We start from the raw sequence: 24,448 nt of genomic DNA, 5'->3' as shown, positions 1-24,448 counted from the left end.
ACATTTCCTTCCTCTATCATACGGTCTCTCTAGCGATACCTTTTATGGCCTTTGGTCATGCCCATTTTCAGAAAAAAATAAATGAAGCAAGGTGCATACACAAAGTAAGTTTTCTAATATATGATTAGACAGTTGAGCGTAGATGGAAAGTTTTAATTTCTGGTTCTGTTCTTCCTTAAATGCGTATCTTGTGGTGTGTAAAGCGAGATCTAAAAACCCAGATGCCTCAGGTCTTTGGCCAGTCTTTAATCAGTAAGCTAATTAGCAGAACACTCAACACGATCCCGTTGGGTTGTGAGGCCACCTTTGTCCCACTGAGAAACTGCCCTTGGGTTTCCTAGATGTCTCGTTGGGCACAAATACCCCCATTTATTACTTGTGCTCACTCACATGGGTTTTCATTCCTTTTAATAAAAAAAAAAAAAAGACTTGAACACGAGCACACGGCTTCCACCTGATTGCCAGTGGGTTAGGTGTGCCCCTTGCCTGCACTGCTCCTTTGAGCTGAGCCTTGTGTTGTCAGGACTCGAGGGAGAAAACATAAACCTCACGATGGAGAGAAATGGGGGGGAAAGAGAACCAATGCGGGAACGGCTCTTCGGATCTTCGAAAGCATTTCGAGCATCATTACAGGCTCTTCCCACCTGCCTGGTGAGGTAGAGGTGGCCAACTCGAACTTCAACTTTCTTGTAGAGAAGCTGGGTGCTCTTTGCTGTTCCGCCTGGGCTTTCACACTCCCCAACCTGCCTGTCACGATGTTGGGAGTGATCATCTGTGCCTCCAGAGGAGCCCGGCTCTAAGGCATACACATCTGGTTGCTCTTGGTCTCTTCCCAAAGGGTAGATCAACCCAACCTCTAAGAACAACGAACTGGTACCAGAGCCTCTGGGACCTCTTCCTCTCTCCCAGGCACATGTGACGAAGGACATTCACATGAGCAACCCTCTGGCACAGGTGTCCCCTGTTCTTTCCCAGTCACAACGTACAGGTAAATAAGAAAGAATAGGAGGGCACTGCCTATGGGTAACCTTACAGCAGCTCCAAATGGTTTAAAGCAGAAAGAGAAAAATATCATTACTCGGTGTTGCACCTTCGGTTATTATTAATAACCAATTATTTGTGGCCCAAGTGGGGATGGGGCTGAGGATCACGCTCTAGCCTGAATGTCACTCAAGCCAACTGGAGAGCCCCTGCACAGCTGCTGTCACCTTCTCCCGTCTGCCCTAGTGATTAGGGATTTCCAGTTCCAGTTAATTAAAGAGATTGCTTTGGCCCAGGGAGCTTTGGTCTTCCCATTTAACAAATATTTATAGGCCATTCTATTTCCATAAATCTGTTTCAGAGATCTGGGTTCCTGGTTTGGTCCCACAATGGGAAAGCAGGTTACCCTCGTCTTCGGCTGATGGCTGAGTTCTATAAGACAAAGATGATCACTCTCGACATCGCAATAGGCAAACTGGGGAGTGTGAAAGTTCAGGCTGAGGTGTCTTGGAAATGTGCCACAGGGAAGACCCCAAGCAGATTCTCCAAGGCATACAAGCAGCAGTATGGGATACTTCTTTTACTAGGAGAACACGATGAATTTGGTGCCATGGTGTCCCAGTGGCCCATCGGTAATGTCTCGCAGGTGTGTCCAAAGTCATGGGTTCTACAGAGACGAGATGGGGATGTAGGGGTGTTGGGGACTGTCACAGTAAATGGCCAACGGGCTGGTAGGACAGAATCTGGGATCCTGGTGAGGCAAACACCGAAGAGGGTGGCTCTGGAGTTCAGGCAGGCTGGCAAATTTGTGGACTCCGAATAGGAGAGACATAGGTGACCAGCCACACAATGAGAAGTCCCAGAGGAGACAGAGAGTCAGTTCACCGAACGGAAGAGAAGGGGGCTGACATTAGGAAGGGGGGGCCCAGACTTACGATCGAGTGAGGAGTACAGTCTGGTGTGAAATGGAGGCAAATGTCAGGGGGGTTAAAGAAGATGAATTCAGTGCTGGCTCAGGGGGGACTATGGCACATGGTCTCTTCCATAAGAAAGTTTCAAGTGTAGTGGTGAAAATACACAGGGAATCAGGAATATTGAATTGTGTAGGCACTTGCTGAAGATCCCATGGGCTAGAGCCCTTATTATTGGCTGTTCATCCTAGGAAAGAGGTATGGCATCTAAGGGGGGGGTGTCATAAGTGGCTAGAGGTGGAAACCTAGTATTTGGACAGGGCTACAGTTTTAATTGACTTTTCAAGAGCCATGTACATTTGGAGTTGGGTCGCTTCCCAGGGACTGCACTGGAGACGGAATATGTGTTTTAAATCATGTATCAACAGCAATTGGAAATACTTTGTTGAGAAGGCTTCTTTTTTTTTTTTTTTTTTAACTTAAATTCAGTTAGTTAACATACAATGTAGTCTTGGCTTTAGGAGTAGAACCCAGTGATTCAGCTCTTACATATGACACCCAGTGTTCATCCCAGCAAGTGCCCTCCTTAATGCCCGTCCCCCCACCCACCTCCCCTCCAGCAACCCTCAGTTTGTTCTCTGTATTTAAGAGTCTCTTATGGGGGCGCCTGGGTGGCTCAGTCGGTTAAGCGTCTGACTTCGGCTCAGGTCACGATCTCGCGGTCCGTGAGTTCGAGCCCCGCGTCGGGCTCTGGGCTGATGGCTCAGAGCCTGGAGCCTGCTTCAGATTCTGTGTCTCTCTCTCTCTGCCCCTCCCCTGCTCATGCTCTGTCTCTCTCTGTCTCAAAACTAAATAAACGTTAAAAAAAAATTTAAAAAAATTTTTCAAATTAGAAATTGAGGATTTAAAAAAAAAAGAGTCTCTTATGGTTTGCCTCCCTCTATCCCTATTTTCATCTTATTTTCCTTCCCTTCCCCTATATTCATCCATCGAGTTTCTCAAATTCCACATATGAGTGAAATCATATGATAATTTGTCTTTCTCTGACTGACTTCTTTCACTTAGCATAATACCCTCTAGTTCCATCCACAGTTTTGCAAATGGCCAGATTTCATTCTTTTTCATCCCCGAATAATATTCCATCGTATCTCTACCACACCTTCTTTATCCATTCATCAGTCAGTGGACATTTGGGCTCTTCCATAATTGGGTTTTTGTTGATAGTGCTGCTATAAACATTGGGGTGCATGTGCCCCTTTGAAGCTGAGTCTAGGCTCAGAGGGAAAGGGCACCGTGTGAATTCGTGGCATCTGGCAAACCATAAGAGACTCTTAAACACTGAGAACAAAAACTGAGGGTTGATGGGGGTGGGGGGAGGGGGGCTATTCTTGCCTTCTTGTCTTGTCCTTCTGGAAAGGGTTCCATGCAGCAGTAAAGGAAAGGATCTAGGGAAAGACACTTCCTCCCCAGCTGAAGGAAACCCATAAAGAAACAGAACACTTGAGACCATCTATAAACTTCAGGAGTGTTTATCTTTGTTGGCTGAGGATTCAGCCAGAGGCAAGGTTGCTTCATTGCAAGCCTGAACGACCAGTCCCCCTGGGTTTCTTTCATAACCGTAATACTTGCGTGTGAGCAGAATTAAAGAATGATCAAAGTACAGTACGCTGAAGTCCCCAAAAGAAAATTCCTGGTAAAATATACGACAGTTGTCTATGAAAAGGAGAGGAAATATATGAGTCCTAGCCTTTTAGAAGTCTCCACGAAGCCAGTGGCACTTGAAGGTAACAGTGAAGGACAGGTGGAAACGGGGGAAGTGGCATGGGAAGTAGAGAGCATGTATGATGGATTCCCCTGCTAATTTGGAAGCAAACAGCACAGCCAGGTAAAATTTGTTATGGGTCTGAATAGACTGTAGGGTGTGGGGGAACGGCCATTTTGTTGCCGACATGATCATAAATACCAGGAACCTTGAGGCAGGATGCAGAGCCGGGAGTTTGGAAAGATTGCTGGCCTTGGGACATCGAGATGCTGATTCTTTAAGATTTGACCAATACCCAATATGCTGAGTTGGTTGGCTGAGAAAAGGCCACCCAGTCGGCATGTGGGCTGCAGACAGCTTCCTCCGCTGCCTTTAACTAGGAGCAGGTGAATTTTTCTGGCTGCAGTTGCTAGACATGAGGCTTTTTCAATGTATCTAATTTTTCCCCACTCCTATATGGCTAATAACTTGTCCTGGGGTATTGTGTTTATCCTGAAAATGTTAATGACTTCATAACTCAGTGTGAAATGCTCTGGGCAATTTTTGTATTATTAAGGATTCTATGAAGTATAAAAAAGGAAATGCTCTCTCAAGGTGCCAGGCCACAGTTATAACTTGATTCTCATTTTGGACAAAGCAGAAGAATTAAGCTTTTAAAAAATACATGTTTTCAACCAGGAAAGCAGTTCATTTAAGCATAATGATGGTTGTTGCCCTTTGGAAATAAGGCACGAGTCTCCAGAATGTCCCTGGACTGTGAATTTAAGCTTCTCTCCAATTCCTGTCGGAGTCATGCCAGAGCTTAGGCGCTGGGGGTGAGGGTAGCAGGTCTGTGGCTCTGGCGGGTCGGGTTGAGGACCCTGGGCCTGGGGTGTTGGAGGGGTGGCGGGGGGTGGGACGCTATTTCTGGTGGCTGAGCAGTGAGTCAGGGAGGCAGCTGGCAGGGTGGAAAGTAGGAGCAAAGAAGGCGGCAAGCTGTTTGAAGAGGGATGGGGGGTGGCTGCCATGCCCATAGACAGCTTGGCACTGGCTTTCTTCACATCGCTTTCCTGAAATCAGTAAATTTCCATACTTAAAACAAATTTATAGGTTTTGTTTTTAATTTTGTATTTGAGAGAGAGAGAGACAGAGAGTGAGCAGAGGAGGGGCAGAGAGACCTTTTTCTTAAGTTGGGGAGTCTATTCTATGGATGCAGGGCATGTGAAACGAATAGAAATTGCACCACTGCTCTGGTTGAAATCACCGTAGAAGGTCATTCCCCTCACCCAAGGGGGAGGCTCCAGGGTCCCTTGGGGCTCCAGGGAACACAGTTTAGATGTCACGGCCTAAAATGCTTTAAGAAGATGTGTCTGAAAAAAAAAATTGCAACCCTTTAGAAATCTCTTTGTTAGTACTAGTTTTAAAGCTTCTCTTGCTTTTCAATGGAACATATCAGGTCGTTTGAATGGTAACGATGATGATAAAAATCTCTTAAAGAGAAGGAAAACCAGGAGGCTTGGAAAGATAAAGTCAATTAACCGAAGTTCTACAGTTACCAAGTTGGGTACAAACCCTGTCTGTAAACCACAACCTTCCACTGTACCCCACCTCCCAGCCCCTCATTTCCTCCCACCTTCTCCCTCTCACCCCCCCCACTCCACCTAGCGGAGTCTCAGGAAACCTTTCCTGGATGAAGATGCTGGCCCCACAGGAGTGATCTGATTACAGACTGTGCCTGAATATCCATAGTCTGGCATCTCTTGTGCCGTCATCTGGTGAGAGGGATCATAGTGGGGTCTGAGAATAGGGTGTCAACTTGCCTTCAGGTAAGAAGGCACATTTACCCCTTTATATTGGTTTGCCTGGGTGATCTCATGGGATCTCCAATATCTGGGAGGGAAAATTCTACAACTGTTTCTATCTTTGACGGTCTGGAAGAAGCTCAGCTCAAGATAGATGTGTTTGGATCGGCTCATACGGAGTTTCCATAAATGACGTGTTGGACAGTTGGCTGCCAAAAATGGGTCTTGGGCTCTGCAGGGGTGGAAAATTTACACTCAGATGTGCAAAAAAAAAAAAAAAAAAAAAAAAAGTGGCTTTTTTTAAATGTCCATAGCTTGCTTAGGAGGACTACATTCCATGGTGGCAGTGAGGGATATAACCTGCGTTGTACCTCCCGGAGGTGGCTTCATCTGTCTTGATCTTTAGAGCAGGCCCTTTGGGGTCAAATCAGTCTGCTTTAGGTAAATGTGCAATTTTTCATTGTTCCTCTGCTCCTGCTTCTTCTTTCTGGGATGTATTGGGGCAGAGGGGAGCCCACCTGTCCTCCTGGCTGATATCAGGGAAGATGGTCTGCCTGCTGTTCTCCATTGGCTTCACCCGGCCCTCTAGGATCCCAGTACTGGGAGCGCCAGAGACACAGCTGGTGCCATCTGGGTTTTTTGGGTGCTGCGCTGTCACCTTCTGCGGTTACCGTCATGGGGTTGGGCCATGAGGTCCCACCTTCTGTATGCTCTATTCTTATCCCACGAGTTCTCCTGGATGGCCTGGTTGTTTCTGTGACACGAGCATCTGGCTCCATAAGCAGCCCCTGGTCCACTCACCGAGATACCTTCGTTGGTCATTTTTAACCTTCTGCCTCAGTAGTTCCAGGTAGGAGTACTTCTAACAGGACTGAAGTGGCCTTGTCTGTGCATGAGTGACAAGGATAAGTAATGAGCCCTGGGTTCCCCCACCCTCATCCAGTTGTGCCTAACACCAGGCTGGGTCTACTCCGTCCCCTTTCCCTCTCCTGCTCCATCCTGGGAAGGCTTTCTCATCCTATCTACAGACGGCTCTTCCTCTCTCACCTCTTCTGTCCTTCCAGCACTGGATTTGAGAACACCTCATACTCTAAATCCAACATACTCGGTTTTCTGGAATTTAGAAGACACTCTTCTCTCTCACAAAACCTGTATTTTGATACCGTTATCTTGAAATAATGATGTGATGCTGTGATTCATAGTAAGAAATATATATTTGGTCTTCATCCTCAGTCCCTGCCGTAGGGCTCCTAACACCCTTGTAAATTCCTAGGTGGTAAGAGTACCAGGAGCATGTTTTGTGCTATTGTGCAGACTCTGGGTGGGCTCCTGGATGGGGACCGGTCACCAGAAAGACCAAGTTTTCATTAGAAGCTTAGAAATTTCATCACCACCCCACATTTCTCTAAAGAGGGGCGGAGCGATCACGCCAAATGATGAAGCCTCCATAAAATCCCAATGGTATGGTTTGGAGAGGTTCCAGCCTGGTGGACACATCCACACAGGGAGCGTGATGCACCCCAATTCTACGGGGACAGAACCTCCTGTGCTTGGGACCCTCCCAGACCTCACTCTATGTATCTCTTCATCTGGCTGTTTTTCCGTATCCTTCATCACATCCTCTAATAAACTCGTAAATGTAAGTAAGTGTTTCCCCGAGTTCTGTGAGCTCTTCTAGCAAATAATCAAATCCAGGAGGAAGCGGGTCACGGGAACCTCTGATTTTTCGCCAAGTTGGACAGAAGTCGTAGGTACCTTGGGGGCCTACTGCTTGTGTTGGCATCTGGAATGGGGGAGGCAGTCTTGTGGGACTGAGTCCTTACCCTGTGGGATCTCCAGGTAGATAGTGTCAGAATTGAGTGAAATTGTTGGACACCCAGCTGGGGTCATAGACTTGTTTGGTATGGGAACTCCCAGCCTCACCCCACATTTGGTGACCAGAAATATCAGAAGGGAAGTGTTCCGTGTGCATACTAAAGGAGACATATAGAATAGGGAAGAACCGTGTTTCTCCTAATACATCTGTAGACTAAAAAAAAAAATCCCAAACTGGAAATCAAAAGCCGAACAGTGGCTCTTTTCTTCCCCCCTCTGTGCATTCCTATTATGACAAATCCTAATCTCCCTCAGGGGTGTTGGCTGCTTGTATTGAATGGTAATGTTTGAGGACGCATGGGAAAGAAAAGCAGATTAATATGTTTCAAAACATATTATCCTTGTTACAAGTACATTAAGGGACAAGTGGTACCATGGATGGGGAGAGAGGAGGTCTGCCTGCTTCTGACTGATCGGTTTCCTGTTTTGTACTTGGCATCAGACTGTGAGAGGGACATGGGGGAAATGGAGCTTGTTCAGAGGACAGAAGTGACTGTGGAGGAAGAACGATAATATGTCATCCAAGACATGAATGAAGAAACTGGGGATGGGGAGCTTGGAGAAAAGGAGACTTAGCAGAGTGAGGAGAGCCATCTTCAGATATATGAAGGAGTATCATGTGGAAAGGTAGGAGTGTTCTTGGTAGTTCCAAGAACTAGAATAGAATACATGGACAGATGTTAGAATGAAGCAGATCTTCACTGACTGTGAAAAAAGAATTTTCTAAGAGACAGAGATGCCCCGAGTTGGAACAGGCTGCTCCAGAAAACCAATGAGTCCTCATTTATTGTAGATGTTTCTGGAACGGGTTGGACTCTGCCAGCCGCTAAAGCAGATTAGATAGCATTTATAAAGGGGCTGTATAAGATGACTCCTTGAGTTCTTATCCTATCTGTGGTAGATTAAAGAGAACAATCTCTTTGACACCCCTTCCATCAAGAGGTGGGGTCTCTGTCCCTCCGTCTTGAATCTGAGGGGTGGGGGCTAGCCTGCTAGAACAATAGAATATGGAGAAAATGGTGCTGTACCAGTTCCCAGGCTCTTGCCATAAGAGACTGCCATCTTCCACCTCATTTGCTCTTGGATGGCATGCTCTAAGCTGCCGTGTAAGAAGTCTGACTCTCCTAAAGTTGTCATATTGTGAGGAAGCCCGAGCTAACCTCATGGAGAGACTTAATGGAGAGAAGAATAAACCCTGGTCCGGACAACACAGTTGTAGCTATCCCAGCTCTGGCACCAGACATGAGAGTGAGGAAGACTTTAGATGACTCCAGCCCTCACTGCCATTTTTTTTTTTTAATTTTTTTTTTCAACGTTTTTTATTTATTTTTGGACAGAGAGAGACAGAGCATGAACGGGGGAGGGGCAGAGAGAGAGGGAGACACAGAATCGGAAACAGGCTCCAGGCTCCGAGCCATCAGCCCAGAGCCTGACGCGGGGCTCGAACTCACGGACCGCGAGATCGTGACCTGGCTGAAGTCGGACGCTTAACCGACTGCGCCACCCAGGCGCCCCCTCACTGCCATTTTAATGCAACTTCATGAAAGACTTCCAAGTAAGGACCATCTCGCTGAGCTGGGTCAACCCACAAAATTATGAGACGTAAGAATCCATTGTTTTAATGCATTAAATTTGGGAACAGTTTCTCATGCAATGATAGGTCCTGGCCCACAAGCATTAGAATTCCTAACTCTATCAACAAAACAGAGGAGAAGGATTAGACTTAGTTGTAGGTGAATTAGATGAAATTGTCATAAAGATGTTAGCAAGAGCTCAGCCCTACAACATCTCCACTACAGCCTGCCATGTTGCCCCAAATTACAGCGAGAGCGAATCACTTCTGGTTGACGGGTGACCTCTTTCAAGATTGATACAATTTGGTGGTGGTTGGGGGGGGGCGGGGAGAACACCTTAAATCTAATAAGCTCTCCTTTACCTTACTATGATATGGTTTCCTGATGTCTGAAAATGGCCCCAGCGGAATGAGGTTTTTGGTACCCAGGATGACAGAGGGAGCGAGGGATACTTTTAAAAGTAAGGCCCTCTAGGAAACTGGAAAAAGACTAGAGCCAAGAGCAGGGAGATAAAAATGGAAAGAGGGACAAAAAATATTCAGTTACATCTTTGTCCATTTCAGCTTGTCAATCTTATCTGTGGCTATAACCATGGGGGTTCTTTGTTCTCAGCAAACTAGGTGGCTTGCACGGATACTAAAATATTACCGATGATGGTATGATGGCATGTGTCATTGTAAATGTCCAATGGGCTTGGTGCGTGGCTGTAACCACGTCTATACATGAGGTCTTGATTCCTTGACACTTGATTGCCAAGAGCTCAGTGTTAGGAACACACTCCCAGGGGTTCCAAACATGGCTCCCCCAGACTCTGCTGCAGAGGGAGTTCTCTTTTAGTCCTTGTCCCTCATTGGGAGCAACTGGGAAATGATTGGCTTGTCTGCTCTCAAGCAGAAGCCCAAGAGTGGATCGTTGAAGAGTCAATCCTACCTACTCAGAAGAATTTCCATCCATCCTTCCAAAATGGCACTGCAGGTATTGAAAGCCAGGGAAGGAGAGACGTCTGGGGCATTCCACATTTGAACCCTGATTTAAAAAAATGGCATCCTAAGTGGCAATTTAGTAGTGTTGAAGTAGTTCAGTGAGTAATAATGGTGACGTGATGATGGCTGACCCGCACTGAGGGCTCACTAGCTTCCAGGCATCGTCCCCCTACTTCATGATCAGGTGTGCATCCTTGCTGTCAATATCACAGATCTGAGGTCCTAAGAAGTCGGTTCAAATCCCAGTTCTGCAGCTCCTTAGCTGACATGAGCAAATCACTTAAACTCTCTCAACCTGTTTCCCTCTAAGCCTGTACTGAGTATTAAGGGAAGTAATGAATACAAAGGACTTAGCACGATGCCAAACATAAACACTCAATAATATTAGTTATTATATACACCACACTTCGGGTTCTTCATGGACTGAACTGACCTTTGTGGATTGATCTGATCACCCAAACAATATCTATAATCATTTATTTTCCTGTGGGAAGTGGCACGCTAAATTACATATTGGCAATCTACGGCCCAAGGCCAAATCCAGCCTGTCGGCTCTTGGTGTATGACTTACAAACTAAGAACAGTGCTTGCGTTTTTAAGTGGTTGAATCAAAATCAAAAGAAGCCTAATATTTTGTGACACCTGAAAACTACACGAAAGTCCAATTTTAGTGTCCACGAATCAAGTTTTCTTGGAAGACAAGCACGTTCATTTGTTTGTATGTTGTCCCCGGCTGCTTTGGCCCTGCAACAGACACCTGATAGTTTGCAAGCCTAAAAGATTTCCTATATTTACCCTTCACTTGCCAATCTCTGCACCACAAGATAAAAAAGAAAATTGGTTTCAAGCAATATATTCGAACACGGCTTTCATAGTTGGCTATTATACCTTTCATACGTGTGTTTATATACTTCTATACATACACACACACACACACACACACGCATACGTTCAAACACATGTCAGTACACATACGTGTGTGACAACCCGGACCCACACCCACGTGTCACCTGCCCGGGGCCCCTCCCGGGTAACCTGCTCTTCAAAGACCATTATGTTGCTCAGCATCTGTCCAGCATGGGGTTGTAGGACAGCACCGGTGGTAAATGTGTCTGGCCAAGTTGAAAATCGCTGGCTCTCTCCATACCCTGCTGGGTCTCGAAAGAAATATATGAATATTTTAGCACTTTCTTTATGGTACAAGATTTCCGTTTTCCTTATGGGCTCCCTTTGCTGGAGTTTTTAAGGACCTGCTCTCATCACAAGTCAGGCACGGGAACTATTTATCATACATATGAGAATCAACATGAATAAAACACCCCTTAGGTATGGCTCGCATTTCTTTCGCCTTCTCACTCTTGGGCTGCTATTAAACTTTAATACGTATAAAGTTTGCTGGGTTTTATAGAGTCGAACAGTGAAGGCACAGCTGTGGCAGGCTGACATGCCGAGGGGTTTGAGCTCAGCCAGGTTTGCAGTTATATAATGAGCAGGTGCCCTCGTCACCGTAAAAAGCTATTGAACAATATTGTCTATTTGAATAAACTAGCACCGAAGACCATCAAAGCCAAAGAGGACTTGGCGATCAGCCAGTCCACACCTTTACTTTTAGAGATGAGCAAATCTAGGGGTGGCCTGGAGAACGGGCTCCTTCTAGGGCACAAGCTCCTCGATGGAAAAGCTAGAACGCTGGTGACTGTTGCAGAGCCCTCACCTCTCACCCTGACGCCACGCTTCCTGGATAACACACGGATGCACAGACGTAACATCTAGTGAGCCTAGACGGGATATGCACGTTCAAAATAAAACATTGCTTCCCCTTAGCTGTTCAGTTTGTCTGACACGCGTGGCCAGCACATTCCGCACCGCCTCATGACCACGCATGATGTTCGCGGCCACCAGATTTGTGAGCCATAAGACCCACCAGTCCACGCTTCTCCTTGATTCACTTAAGTGGGGGCACTGAAGAGAAAGTAAGGGACTGAGAAGGCAGATGGGATGCGCAATGAAATATTCAGCTGAGGAATGAAGCCACGGGACTAAGCTGAGAAAGTGCCAGGATGCATGTGAAGGCTGTTGGTTATGGTGGAGGGAAAGAACACGCGGAGTTTCCCCCTCCTCGCAACGATGTAGAACCTTGTAACATCTGTGCGGCTGGAATAAATATATGCCTATGGCCACCTCCTTCTCCGTATCTGTGCCCATCTATGTGTATGTGTGTATTTGTACATGTATATGTCTGTATATGTACACGTATAGAGGTATCCCCTGCTTTTCAGTTGTTCAAGTTCCACTACTTTGTTTTATGGGAGACCGACATTTGTACCTGTTTTCGCTACCTGAAAGAAATCCAAAGAGGATTTTTGTTGGTCTGAAAAAAAGGCGAGAAGCGAAACCCATGTTCAGCATTTGTTTTGCAGCGAGCCCTTCTTGGGGCGGCGTGCACCCCGAGGAGCAGCGAGAGTGGCCCCACCGAGGCTCCTTCCCTGGGACCTACACGCAGCGTGTCAGCATCCAGCCGACATAGCTTTGAAATGTGTCTGGGAGCATCTGTGCTTTATCTCCATTTATTCTGTGCATCCATTAGCAAGATGTGTCCTAAGGCATCAGAAAAGCCTCAGAGAGGTTGTTTTATTTATTTATTTTTTTTTTGAGTCTGGGAACACTCTGAAAATTTTCCATATAAATTACTGGTAATTGCTTCTTCACTTCATGCCATTTTGACTTAACGGAAGTTTTCGTAGGGACACGCTGCTTTCAGAGAGCGGGGGAAAACATTTATGTATTTGGTTACCGCTTCTCTGTTTTCCTCTTTCTATTTCTGAAATAGGTCACAAGTTCTGGGCTGGAAAGCTCAGGGGAGGGTGGGGAGCTGGAGTTGTCTGCTGGACATTTCTCTCTCTCTTTTTTTAAGTTTATTTATTTTGAGAGAGAGAGAGAGAGAGAGCACGAGTAGAGGAGGGGCAGAGAGAGAGGAGTCAGAGAATCCCAAGCAGCCTCCACCGTCTGCAAGGAGCCCGACGCGGGGCTCGATCTCACGAATGGTGAGATCATGACCTGAGCTGAGATCAAGAGTCGGGCACCCAGCCCACTGAGCCAGCCAGGCGCCCTTACGTTTCTCTTCTTGGCTTTGGTTTGCCAACTTAAAATCACAGAGGTGGATAATTTGGAGGAGAGAGGGAAGGGAGTACGTCTAAGAAAAACACAAAGAGATAGGGAGGGCTAGTCTTTGAAGAAAAATCTATTTCCTCGGACCAAAAGCAGAAGAGCATTCTGAGATTCCGGAGAACCAGCACCCTGCTCCCCAGCAGGGCTCAGCCGCAGGGGAGTAGCGAGCGGGCCGAGGGGCAGGGTGAGGTGCTTCCCAGATTTGCCACGGTACCCCAGCCTCCATGTGCGGGGTGGGAGCAGCAGCCCCAGACATGAAGGGACCGGTAGACTGGGACAATGTGCGTCTCCATGGCAACCAGCATAGTTCGGTGACTCACAGCTAGTACATGCTGGGGAGTCGGGGGACGGACTAGGTGACGGGGAAGGCCCTCCCAGCACCTCAATGCTAGGAAAAGACACCCTAGGATGGGGCTGGGGGTGCTCTGAGAATCAGTGACGTTGAATTTCCCGCCTACGTGATGGCACAGGATAGTCACCACGGGATCGGAGCTGTCCAGAAGAAAATAAAAAGATTTGATGCTTATTCCACACCTGAATCTGTGACCTGTGATTCATTCGTTCCTTCCACGTCTGAAAAACAAAGATCTGTTTCTCGTCATGAGTTGTCCCATGCATGCTAAGTGTCCAGGTAACTGTGGACGCATTACGTACCGTTTTTCTGTAGGTACCCCGTGTATTCTATGGCTCGTGTCCAAAAGGATGGGCAGTCTGCATCAGTAGGCATTTGCCTTCCTTCTCTTTTTGGCCATTTATTAAAACCAGGCTTTAGAACACCACCAAGGACTCCTGCCTAATGCAAGACACCAAACTGTACAGTGTAAAAGGTTTAGGTTTGCAGTCAAGCCTTTTGAAACGCCTGATCCCCGATCCCTTTAATCGTTAGGATCACGGCTAAGTTGAAAGAGTGGCAACAGCAAGATAATGTATCTGCTCCCATCTTCCAACCCGCACCAGCCTCCGCCGTAAGGAGCAAACGTGTGTGACCCACAAGGCCCTTTGGGGGTAATTAGGTCTCAGATGGCTTGCTTCTCTGAATACGGGATACAGAACTTATTTTTCTTTAAGGGATGTCAGTTACCACCTCCCCGGGGAGAACAATGTACAGGTGATGGAAGCCAGGACCGTATTCGAGAGAGAGAGAAGCAGAAAATTCTATCTTGCGTGATAAATGGAGTTGAAGTAGGAGCGAGAAAAACTTGCCAGCGGGAGATGGAGATTTTTGTGCAAGTAGGGGTGTGAGTTTCTCTTAATTTTTTTTTTCCTGTCGTCGAAACTCTTGGTGGAGAAGGCCTGCGCTAAACATCTCGAATAACAGCTCCACGTACAATCCTTAACACAAATTTGCATCTACATGTGACATCTCAAAAGTGCACATTCTTTCAAATTTAGCTGCAACACTCACCGAGATGTGCTGATGTCTACAGATATGAATTTCTTTTTACGGCGCACTTGTAGCCACTTAGGAAACACAGTCTTTAGTGCACATTTGCCAAAGAAATCAATTCTGATAACCCAAACCGCGATGTCGTCACTTGACCCTCGACTGAAGGGTGATTGGAGGCAAACGCTCAGTTACCGCGTGTCACTGAACTTGAAAGAGAACTTTGAACTTTAAAGAAAAGCAAGCATTCAAGAACGGGATGAAGCCTTAACTCAACGTCCCGGGCCAGTCTGTTACTGAGGGTAGGCGGTCCTCCGTTCTCAGTTCAAAGCCAGGTGCTTGGCTCGTGTTTTTCTCGAGTTGTTCCACGGTGTTGACCCGACAGGCCGCGATGGTGGCCGTCAAGCGAGAGGCTTAAGCAGAGACGGCGTGGAGCTTTGAAGAGGAAAGAGCTCATGTAATTTCTCCGCATTACAGGGCTCAGGTTTTGCTAAAAGCCCCAGCCTGATTGAATCCTGAGTTCACGATGTCCACATTTTCTTCTTTCTGGTTTACATTTGTCACTTTGGCTCTGGAAAGAAGTCACCAATGAACCGATCTGACAACAGACATGCTTCTAAAGGCTGTGGAGACATAAATGCCACGGGGGCAGCATTTCTGTTTAAATGTCGCATTGGGCACATGGAATCAAAAGGGAATTGGCCAACGCAGTCATGGGCGCCTCTGGAAATGTCAGAGTCCACGCTGACCTGCATCCTGGGGGCGTTCTTAGACCCCCGTCCCTCAAGTATGGTCTCTCTTGCCATTTCTCCTAATGATGCTTCGAGACAACACCCGCTTCTGTGGGCTGCGCTCCCTCCCTCGGCATTGACAGCCCACATGACCTTGTGGCTGGACACGCATGAGCTCATCTGGGCTTTGCCTGTTGGCTGTTAGCAGAAGTGGGGAGTCCAAAGGAGGCTAGTTCTTCTTTCCTTCCCTTCTCTCTCCCTCCAGAGGGGCCAATACATGGGTCTCAGCCCCAGTCTCCCCCACGCCCTTTCTTCCTGACAGAACTGTGTCAGAGGGAACAGAACTGAATGAATGAACAGGCGCTGGGATCATTCTGCCTGGTTTGGTTCAGCTCTTTTCTTTTCAGAATATTGCTCATTTTTTAGCTGAGGCAGGTTAAACACGTGTCAGAACAAACCCACCTTTAGTTTAGTGCCAAAGAGGTGAGATCCAGAGGGAGCTCTGGAGGGTGATCACATGTGTTAACGGTTCAGTTCAGTTCCAGTCTCTGCCCGGGGAAATTCCCGGGGTAACTGCAGCCAGAGGGAGGCAAACCTCAGCCAAACCTGCTTCTTCTCTGGGCTCCTCAGCACCTCGGTTATGTTCTTGACGGGGAAGTGGGATTCCTGTTTGGCTTTTTGTGCATACATGGTTGTGTTATAAGCTGCTGCTTTTTATGGCCAGGTACACGGAATCAGCGTGAATTTCCATGTGCTCCCCTGCGCCCCGCCCCTTCCTGGGTGCTGGTCTCCCCACACAACCGTCCCGGGGGCTGCTGCAGATTTGGGGCTCACTTCTCTCGTTCACACTGTCTTCTCCCCACTCCTGCTTCTTTCTTCTGTCTGCTACTCCATTCCCATCAGTCTTGGAATGTCCGCCTCCGCCATCAGGCTGTGGCCACTGGTGGGAAGAAACCGTGTGGACTGACTGTGTATGGCCATCTCCATCCCTGTGTTCCCAGCCTGGCCGTGCCCGGTCGATCATGTGGCTGTCCGGAATGAACAGACGCCAGGCCTGGATGCCACTGGACGTGTGTCATCCGTGTGCCATGGTGGCATCATCTTCTAAAGTCTCCAGGATGTCCGTGGGCCCAGGTCAGTTCTCCACAGGGGCAGTGACACTACAGGGGCAGGAAAGCCCAGAAGAGGGAAAAGCCTCAGCTGGCGATAGAAATGCACAAGGGGCTGTTGCTCGGCCCCCTACCAGCCCTGCTCTTTCCGCTGCTCTCAGCTGTTTTTCTCAACAGCCCCTGGGCTTCGTTTGCTTTGCCTCTTTTCTCCTGCACCTATGTCACGCTTCCTTCCATTTCTGCCTCAAGAGCCGGCCTTGAAGACCATTTAAAGCAAAGCAGAGGAGTCCTCCTTTCTTTCCACACTTCAAAACGATCTTCGAACCCATGCACGGGTCCTTCTCTCATTCTTCATGGAGTTCATGTTGACCTGTGTAGCCAAGGGCTGTTTTTGCGGCTCTAGACACTTTCTGTTTTCATTATTAAAAAAAAAAAAATTAAATTCTCACTTATGTAGCACCGTAGCAAGTCAGAGCTGAGTGGGACTCAGCGACTCACATTATTTCTAATCGCCACCTGCCCTATCTCCTCCCCTCCATGTTACGGCTAAGACAACGCTGCTCAGAAGGGGCAAGATACTTGCCGAGGTTGTACAGGGTCCCAAGAGCAAGAGGACCACAGAAGGTGGGTCTCTGCACAGATGATGTCGTCCTCCCATACCTGTTCCCAGCAATTTTTGTTACAGCATATTGCAATAGAAGTGTCGGCTTTGGCTTTCAAAAACTTTGATTATTAGCGTTTATTGAATACCTGCTATTGGCTTGGTCCTGGGCACAGCTCTCAAAACGGAGTAACTCTGTTGACCTAATAGCCCTATGTAGTCTCCATGTTACTGAGGAGGAAACTGAGGCTTGCCCAAGGACAGGCAACAAGCAAATGCTAGAGCCAGGACTCGAGGCCCGTTCTGTGTGATTTCGGGGATAGAGCTCTTCTGAGGAACATCACACAATAGCAATGGCAAGATGTCCTGATCAGCCCAAATATGACAGACCAAGAGATGAGAGCAGGCCATCTCAACCTTGGCAAATTCATCACCTGGGGGCCCTAAGAAGCTTACTTTGCTAATACTTTCCTATTTTCCTTTAAAAATGCCTTCAAACAGACTCCAGCTAAGCAGAGCATGGCTCTCTAATAATGATGGATATGTACTACCCCACTTGACAGATCAAGAAGCTGAAGACTGGAACAGCTAAGTGGCTTGTTCAGGGTCTTGCAGCCAGTCAGCGGCTGATCTTGGACTTGAATCCGGGGCTCTGATCCCAAATACTGTGAGCTAAAGGATGTAAAACACCCGTCACTAGTTCTGGAACACACAGTAGGTGTTTGGCCAAGTTAGCTTCATTTCCTTGCCTCTTTTTCACTCACATTGTGCTGCACACACCCTCACAGCTAAAGCAATCCACATTCGTCTGTGTTGTTTTATGGCAATGAAAAAATGTGAAGCCATCCATCCACTTTGCTGCTGTTGAAAAATAATAACTAGATGATGTTCCCCTTGGCAGCTGTCTGGGCCTGGTATTTAAGCAGCATCCAGTTCCAAAGAACTGCCCTTTAAAAAGAGATTAGAATTGCACATCCACCGGCTATGAGCTGGAAGATAAACAAATGCTCTTTTCTACCCAAATATTTCCCGCTTTTGCTTTAAGGTTTCTCTCATAGTTGGAGGCCAACATGTTGTTTATGCAGAACTGGAAGAGCTTAAGCTCATACTGTGAGCCACGGACTGTGCGGAGGCATGGGTTCCAGACTTAGCCTCACTTTCGGTCCCTGCATTAGCCTTTTGCTTGCAAACGACTCAAACTCAGCAAGTAACAAAAAGAGATTTTTATTTGCCTCGCTTATTGAAAAGTTCGGAGGTAGATCAGCTTCAGGCGTGGCTGGATCTAGGGGCAGCAAAAGAGATGTTGGCAGGCAAAAGAACAGACCATCACTACAACGCAAGGTTCCTTATGTCTCAGAGGATGAAGACAATTCAAAAAACATATTTTGCTGACTTCTTTTTCTCATCACGAAAATCCATGAGCGAAAATTCAAGGAGCTAGAACAGAGGAGGAAGCCTGGTTCCAGTTAGAAAAATGAGATTGAGGGTGGGGGATGGAAAGGAACGAAGACGTAAGGATTGATTCCTTTTTTCCCCTTGGAAATGTGAAGGCAAGATGACACGGTGCCTGCCCTCAAGGAACTTACATAGTTGGGAACAGAGTCAGAGCTGTAAACATGGAAGACCGAACCTCCCGATACAGCAAAATCACTTTAATATCAGTCACTCTCTCATTAGCCCTTTATTCAGAAAATGTTCGTTGAGCATCTACCATGTGCCCGGGTGCTATTTAGGCCCTAGGGATACAGGGGTGAGGACAGACAAAAGAAGGCAGACAAGATTCTTGTTTTTGGAGCTCATGTTCTAGTTGGCAGATATCAAACAAGTAAATGACCCATGTTCATGAGCAGAGGCGCTTCATATATAGGTGACAGCTTTCTGGAAGAAAATAAAGCAGAGAAATGTGTAACAGAGGCCTGGAGGAGGGAGAGGGATCCCTTGGGATAGACAGTCAGATGTCAAGAGGAGGGGATGGCTGAGACTTAAGAACAAAGAACCATGAAGATCCCATGGGGATGAGGGCTCCAAGGAAAGCCTCTGAGGCAGGAATGGACTTGGTATGGATGAGGGCCAGAAAGAGGGTTGGTGGAGTGGAGCACGGTGGGTAAGGAGGACAGACCGAGAGAGGCAGGAGCCAGATCCCATATTGATGATTCTGCTTCGTCTGAATTTCCCAAGTGCTTTATTTGTGGCCATGGAACCAGCTCCACGTCTGATTCATACACGGATACACTCTGCCCCCACCTCTCCTACCACATTCACACAGCCTTGCGTATGTCAGACATTCAGTGAGTATTTCCTACAGTGGAGAGTATGGTCCAGTGGAGACGACTAGATTGGAATCCCAGTTCTGCCACCTTGTAGCTGAGGAATATTGGCCAAATCACTGAAATTCAGTGGGCCTGTCATCTGAAAGTAAGATAACATAGGTCTCTTAGGGTATTTTGAAGACTAAGCAAGCTCAGGCAGGAATGTTCATAGTGTAAGTTCACTCATTAAGATGTTTGTTTTTCAGGGGCACCCGGGTGGCTCAGTCGGTTAAGCATCCAGCTTCCGCTCAGGTCATGATCTCGCTGTTCCTGAGTTTGAGCCCCGTGTAGGGATCTCTGCCGTCAGTGCGGAGCCTGTCCTGGATCTTCTGTCCCCTCTTTCTGCCCATTCGTCCACCCGTTAAAAAATAAATAAACTTAAAAAAATGTTTGTTTTTCTTTCTGGTTTTGTTGGCAAGAGAGGACATTATGGCCCAGGGTCAGATGGATGTTGGAAAAAAAAAAATTTCTAATTTCTGTTCATTCTAGAAGACTGGACACATGGGGACAAAAGTTGGGAAATGTGGTATAGCATGGGATGAAAAGATAAAAAGAAGGTAAGATCAGAGTGGTAGGGGATACCACGGGAAGGAACGAACGAATGATGACAACAGCAAAAGCAGTAATTATCATATCTTTAGCTCACACTCTGAGTCAGGCCAGACTAAGTCTTTTGCATATGTCATCTGATCTAATCCATCAACATGAAACAATGACCCTAATCCGACACTAACCCTTTCAGGAGGGTTGATTTATCTGTCTTATTTTATGAATGAGATTCAGGAAGGAGGCACAGAAAGATGAAGTCACTTGTTAAGACCATACAACCCGTAAGGGGTTGACCCTGCATTTTTATCACTATGCTACCCTGACTGCCTTGCTGGAATTAGTAATACAGGCACAAATCCTTGCTATCCCTTTGCATTTTTATTTTTTGGCTCTGATAGTTCTTACCGCTCAAAAATCCCAATATCCTCTGACTTCAAATGGTTAAATGTGTAGCATCTTCAAATGAGGAAATTAATGATACTGAACCTCAGAAAGTTTTTTTTTTAGAAATTAAAGACACCCCTAAGAATGGTCTCCTAATTGTAGCAACCTGCTACATTAATGCTGAAAAACTCATTTACAATTCAGCTATTAAATGACAAACCATTACCACCATTTTTATTGCTGTATATTCCCCTAACAAATTTATTATGTAATTACCCTGTATAACAGCATCATTTTAGAATGTAAAGTTGAAATAAGGTCGCTATTTTAAAATGCTTACTATTATATGTTTTCAATATCTAGTTTATATAAAATATCCAGCAATAATAATCAGGTTTTCTCTTTTGCTAACCAGGGCTCAATAAATAGGCTTGCGATCCCTTATTTCATAAATCTGATTCTCTTTCTGCCCTCTGCTGCACGTTACAAAGAGGGGAAAAAACCAGACCTCGAGGCTGCCCATTCTTTAGCATGGTGACTTACCGGTTGACAACGCTTGGGTGTATAACATAAGCTTGTGGAGTTTTATGATTGGGGATTATGAAAATAGGCTACTATTCCCTGCCACCCAGTGAGTCTGGGCCCAGGTTTGAACAGAAGCATATCAACAAAAGACTGGGAATTTATGGGTAATGGGAGCAATCTCTCCCTGGTGCTGCTTTTGAATGTGGGAGTCAGAGACACCGCCCAGACAAAGACAGGAGGCGGGATGCTAACACAGAGGCATAAGACAGTAAGATATACGACGCCCAAAGGAAGAGCCAACACTTCTTTTCCTAGAGGCGGAAGCAACCGGACTTGTTTCCAAGGGAAAGGGGCAAAGGAGTGTACCTGGAGACATCCCCAGGGAGGCTGGCATTCTCATCGTTGTGCGTAACGAGACGAGGGCATAAAACTGTAAAGAGATCTTTTCTAAGTAAGCTCAATCATATGTGATATTTCGGAGGCTGTGTTGGCTGCACTGATTAGGGAGGGACCTTGTTCCAAACCTGCCTGCTTTGCGATCTCAAGAAAGAGAAGCGTGTGGTTTCTCTCAGCGGGAGAACAGCCTGCCCGATTACCTGTGTAAGGTGTCCTCAGTCTTAGGTGCCAGATGTGAAGAAACTTGTAACTCTTTGCAAGGACTGCCATGAATAGGAATCAGCGATCTGCTGTTTGACTTTATTTCCATCTTAATTTCTCTCATAAACCCAGCGAGGTGGAATCTGGGCAGAGAACAGCTCCTCTGTGACCTTGGATATGACCCTGCACTTCTCTGGGGCTGTTTTGTTGCCTGTGAAATTAGGGGTTTGGGGCTGACTGGTGCTCACTGTGCCTTTCTTGAGTCAATGAGCCATCACATGCTGACAGTCCGATGTCCTGAATCTTCCCTCAGTGGCCTAACTCAGTGGTCCCCAAATGGGGTTCTCACTCCACCCAGGAGACCTTTGGCAACCTCTGGAGGCGTTGTTAGTTGTCATACTGGGTGTAGAGTGTTACTGGCATCCTGTGGGTAGAGGCCAGGGATCTGCTAAACATCCTACACCCACACAAGACAGACCCCTGGCAACAAAGAATTATCTGTCCCCAAATGTCAATTGTGCTGAGGCTGAGAAACCCTGCCTTAAACCATCAATTAGACATAAACTCACAGTGTCCCTCCACATCAACATGTGGCCAGAGGAGATGCCTTAGATAAGCTTCCTCCTCGTGCCCCCTGAACACACAGCAAGTTATCCCAGGTGCCACATCTGTGCGAGTTCCTAGGGAGAAGGACATTCCACACATCTGACAGCATCTGAGATGAAAGTCGATGTCAACATGCACTTGTGCCCATAGGGGGAAAAAGCAGACTGCCTTCCACGTCTCCTCCAGGAGGAGAACTCCACCTTGACCTCCTCCCTGGCCACACCCCTGGAAAAATTCTGTGGTCTCCCCCTGTTGCCTGAGTTACGCAGAGAGAATAACCGAGCTTTGTTCCATTCTTCAGAATTCCCATATTTAAACTAATGCATTTATTTATGCTGAATGTAGCCTTCCACCCAGAACATTATGAATTCTTCTTCAGGAGCCCCGAGTGAAATCAGCCTCCCCCCAGTCTGGCTTTTAATACGTGATTGTCGAAGCTGCTGGTTTCCACTCCCTGCATTAACAAGACCTGACTTGGGAGATCATTTAATATTTATCCAAAATATTTGATACACATATAATGACATAATCACTCGGTCCCTGAGCCCGACACGGTTGCATAAGCACCTACCGGCTTTGAAAATCTACATTTTTCAGAATATGTTGTCAGCGAGTATAATGTATTCCGGAGCATAGATTTCTTGCCAAAATAATTCCGCCCGGTGAATGATAAATGTGTTGTGATTATTTCTTCAGCCTTTGTGAAAGCATACAGTAGGGATAGTGTCTTGAAAGGAACACAGAGGCCGGAGGAACACAGTGCTTCTTTGTTTGGTTCTGCCATATTTAGAATTTGTCCCCTAAAGTCTTTCCCCAAACTCTCTTTGACTAGTTTCTACTCCCTGAAGTGATTGGTGCTGGCAATGGAAGGCTGTGTTCAGCTAATAAGTTCTTCTTGGCTCCAGTACCTGTCTCTCTTAGTTAAGCCCACAAGAACTTAATGAACTGTTGTGTCCCTCATCTTTCAAAACTGGCTTGACAAATGGAAATATCCAGAGCCCCAGATGTTGGCTATTTCTGGCTTCTACCAGAGTAAATGGGAATAAATATCACATGCAGTAAGGAAACAGGGATTCCCCCGAAGAACTCTGAGGTACATGATGTTTGATTAAAAATGTTAAGTGGTCAGGGCGCCTGGGTGGCTCAGTCGGTTAAGCGTCCGACTTCGGCTCGGGTCACGATCTCGCGGTCCGCGGGTTCGAGCCCCGCGTCGGGCTCTGGGCTGATGGCTCAGAGCCTGGAGTCTGCTTCCGATTCTGTGTTTCCCTCTCTCTGCCCCTCCCCCGTTCATGCTGTGTCTCTCTCTCTCTGAAAAATAAATAAACGTTAAAAAAAAAAAAAATTAAAAAAAAAAAATGTTAAGTGGTCGACCCAGAGAATGTTGACCAAGGCTAGAGAATTAAGGGCGGGGGGGGGGGGGGGTCACCAAAGAGCACGAAAATCACCATCTGTCTTGAACACCAAAGATGCCTCTTGGGCTAGTTAAGCCAACTTGTACATCTAAGAAGCTTCCTTAGGCATAAAAAGCAGATGATGGTCTGCTTTAGTAGCTAATAATCATGCTTGATCTACAATTCCCCTCTCCAAACCTCTCCATCCATACCTCCAATGCATGTCCCAAATCAGTTTACTTCTCTCCAAGCCCACAGCTACCCCTAAGGTAAGGCACCACACACCCTTTGCCCAAATGACTACTGAATCTCTTGCAGCTTCTCTGGCTGTACCACAATTCGTTTTTCTGCACAGCGGTCAGAATACGTTTTTAAAAATGTAAATCCGTTCACGTCACTCCTTGCTTAAAGCACTTCAATGATTTGCCATTGTTTTCAGAACTGATCCCTGAGCGCTCACTATGTAGGATGGCTAGATTTAGCAAATAAAAATACGGGATGTCTAGTTACATTTGAGTTTCAGATAAACAATGCGCACTGACAACCATATACGATACTTGGGGACATACCTACACCAATAAAGTGTTTGTTGTGTACCTGTCCTGCATTTTCCCTGGCAACACTGCTCACGAGACTTGCTACTTTTCTAGCTTCATCTCACGCCTCCTTACTCTCTCGCTCACCCCAACGACGGTGGCTTCCAATATTCCAAGTCTTTTCCGACTTCTGGCCGTTGTGCTAATGACTCCCTCTGCCCGCTGTGTCCGTCCTTCAGCTCTTTGTTTGGCTTGCTCTTTTCGTTCTGCAGGTCGCTACTCAAATACGCCCTCCTCAGAAAGGACCTCAGGTGTGCCTGGGGTGGCTCAGCTGGTTAAGCGTCTGGCTCTTGGTTCTGGCTCAGGTCATGATCCTGCAGTTTGTGGGTTCAAAACCCCGCATGTGGCTCTGTGCTGACAGCGTGGAGCCTGCTTGGGATTCTGTCTCCCTCTCTCTCTGCCTATCACCATCCTACCCACCCCACCCCCCCGCTTTCAAAAACCAATAAATGTTAAAAAAAAAAGGACCTTGATCACCCTATCACGAAGGACCTTTTCCTCATCCCTTAGAGCTCTTTACCATAGGATCTTGTTTTATTTTCTTCACCTACAGGTGAGTGTATATTTATTTTTTATCTGCTCCCTTGCTCTGTGCTTGCCTCTTCTAGCAGACGGGCAGCACGGCCTTGTC

At 46.7% G+C, this 24,448-nt stretch overlaps 1 non-coding gene across 1 annotated transcript; it reads left to right on the top strand.

The window, feature by feature from the left end:
* Nucleotides 1-22,962: 22,962 nt before the first annotated feature.
* TRNAR-UCG lies at nt 22,963-23,047 on the top strand. Its single transcript has one exon. It is a non-coding gene; the product is annotated as a tRNA-Arg (tRNA).
* Nucleotides 23,048-24,448: the final 1,401 nt, after the last annotated feature.

This window comes from Panthera leo, chromosome C1 (assembly GCF_018350215.1).
Source record: "Panthera leo isolate Ple1 chromosome C1, P.leo_Ple1_pat1.1, whole genome shotgun sequence".
Classification (NCBI taxonomy): domain Eukaryota; kingdom Metazoa; phylum Chordata; class Mammalia; order Carnivora; family Felidae; genus Panthera; species Panthera leo.
The sequence above is the reverse complement of the archived record's forward strand: the minus strand, read 5'-3'. Positions and strand labels throughout refer to the sequence as shown.